This window comes from Rhagoletis pomonella, unplaced genomic scaffold, assembly GCF_013731165.1.
Source record: "Rhagoletis pomonella isolate Grant_MI unplaced genomic scaffold, Rhpom_1.0 Rhpom_scaffold_00013, whole genome shotgun sequence".
Taxonomy (NCBI): domain Eukaryota; kingdom Metazoa; phylum Arthropoda; class Insecta; order Diptera; family Tephritidae; genus Rhagoletis; species Rhagoletis pomonella.
Genome location: NW_023458567.1, coordinates 20,354,922 through 20,357,827, shown reverse-complemented (window position 1 = coordinate 20,357,827; position 2,906 = coordinate 20,354,922).

Below are 2,906 nucleotides of genomic sequence, written 5' to 3'. Positions count from 1 at the left end.
TAAGGTTTCAAAAAACACAGTTTTAAATATCCGAGTGGTCTAATAGCTGAAAACATATTTATCCCCCTTTTACAAACACATTTGTGACACGTAAAGCTAAAAGGGACCTACGCTCAGAAAAAAAGATTTCGAAAAAAAACGACTTTGAAGTCTACCAAGTTGATTTTGATGCTTCTGAACGTTTTAATGGATTGAAACTCGTTACTCGGAGGTTTTCGGGGTCGCCGATTACGAATCCGATCTTAGTTTTTCAAAATTCAAAATGGTGGATCCAATATGGCGGATGACTTTTTTAAAAATTGATCGGAATCGCTTGAAACTCGTTACTAGGGGTTTTTTTGTGTCGCTGATTCGTAATCCGATGTTCGTTTTTAAAAATTCAAAATGGTGGATCGAATATGGCGGAAAAAATTTAAAATTTGTTCGGATTCATGTGAAACTCAAAAATGTCGTTGACACCGTAAACGAGGTCACTGATTACGAATCCGATGTTCGTTTTCCAAAATTCAAAATGGAGGAACCAATTGGTGGTCGAACTTAAAAAAAAAAATTTGGATTCACATATAAATTCATACTTAAAGGGTATCTTGGGGTCGATGATTACGAATCAGATGAATTTCTGGATCTGTATGTAAATTAGTATATATATGTATTAATGGTGTGTATTAAAGTTGTTCTTACCAATTCTTATTAAAGTTGTTTTATACCAAGCATTTTTCTCAATGCAGTAGCTTCAAAGGAAGCGAAACCGATCAATTAAAAAAAAAGTCCTCCGTCATATTGGATCCGCCATTTTGAATTTTGAAAAACTAACATCGGATTCGTAATAAGCGACCCCGAATAGGGGCCGTGTAAGTATAGGTGTCCATTAGAGTGGCCTTTTTGTTGTATGAAAAATTTGAAATGCATGAATCCAAAAGTTTTCGCACAGAATGTGAGGTTGAGGATATAAATAAATACGTCATTAATTTAAAAGCCTACAGGTGATTCCTAGAGGTTCCGGGTTGAGCTTTTTCGACCAACAATGTCGAAATTACACCAATTTCTTTTATTTGGCATTTCTTTTTTTTAAGTATATATTAGAAAAATTCTACATTATGCTTCATTTAAAATGATATTAAATATTATTATTATTAGATATTAAATGATATATTGATATAAATGATGATTTCATATTTTTCTCAGCTTTAATATTATCGTGTACCATGGTTTTTCAATAAATGTCAGACTTTTTGAGCACTTCAAAAAGGTAAATGTATTCAGTTTGCAATAAAAAACAGTTCAGGAATAAAAAATTGGGTTTCATGGTCGTAAAAGCTGAAAATTTAAAACAATAATTTCAATTTCAACATATTTCTTATTAAAAAATCAAAATGATCAACCCGGAACCGCTCGGAATTTCCGGATCCGGAAAAAACAAATTTCATATTTATTTTCCTTGCCAACCTCATGTTTTTTCGTGCGAAAACTTTCAGTTTTTGAAAATCGACCAAAAAAGGCCACTCTAGTGTCCATCCGTTTAGGCTGCAACCTGGCACATACATACATACATACTTCCACAAATATATAGTAGAAGATGTGACCAACTATTTCACAGCTCAAAGAAGTACAGAAACTGAAAATCGAAAACAGTATGAAAGTAATGAGAAAATCGTAAAAGCAGAATATGCGAAAACGGTAACAGTGTACCAATTCAACAAATAAATTCAATTAACTTAAAATGAATATTATTTATGTATTATTCTAAGACAAGCCGCTTATTCCAGCGAACTACTAAACGTACAGAGACAAGTCATGTATCGAATTAAAGTGCTCGATCTGAAACTTTGCACGAACATTTCAGATTTAAAAATTATTAGACCACTTTTGAAATATTTGCATGAACATTTTTTTTAAGTTTTTCATTGAACAAAGCATTGCTACGTTCATTTCAATAGGCAGCAACTGCGGAGCGCTCTCAATATGGAGTAAAAAAGGACGCCAAGAGCAATACCTTGAAAGAGCGTTTTGCGGAGCACTCCGAATATTTAGTTAAAAGGGACTCCCACGTTAACACCTCGAATGGGTGTTTTCGGGGCATAACAGCTGTTGACGTTATGGCAGTTTCAAATGCATTTAGAGGTAAACAATAATGCATAAAAAATTACTTATGTCTAACTTTAGAACTTTTCAGATGTATTTAATAGAAAATATGCTGGATCCGGCAAAGAATTCCATAGAGCGGGCGCAAAGTGGTTCCAAACCTAAAAGGAACGTATTTTAAACAAGATAAAAAATGTTTTTTGACTTACTTCAGCATTTTTCCGTTTTTGTCTGTTTTTACTGAATAATATGTAAATAATTGGTTAATTTAGCGTTTTTTTTTTCAATAAAAAGAAATGATGAAAACACTTTCATACTTATTAATTATAACAAAATTAGGAACATTTTGAAAATCGTAAAGCCCCCCCTATACGGTCTATGTCGGAATCCGCTGGTATGCTAGGAACAATAATTTTGAACAATTAAATTTTTTTTATGTTCAATTTTACATCTATGATTTTAAAACGCTGGAAAACTTAAATAAATGTGGGAATATTTCAAATTTCTTTTGCGAGTTAGAGAAGATCGAGAACTTTGCCCAGACTCAAAAATTAAGAGTCTATTTTGCAATATGTGAGTTTGATCAAAACCACTTAAAAGATTGAGCAATTTCGTGTAAAAAAAAAATAAGGACTGTACGATAGTTAATGAGGAAAAAGTTAATATGTTGCCCGGTTAGGAAAATGTTTACTGTGGCATCGATACTGTAGTTTCTGAATATTCACAGGAGCAAGTAAGATTCGCCACAGAATTTTTAAACTCTCTAACACCTTTTAATTTTTCTTAATTGAGTAGCCATTTGTAATGAAATTTGTCAGCTAGAG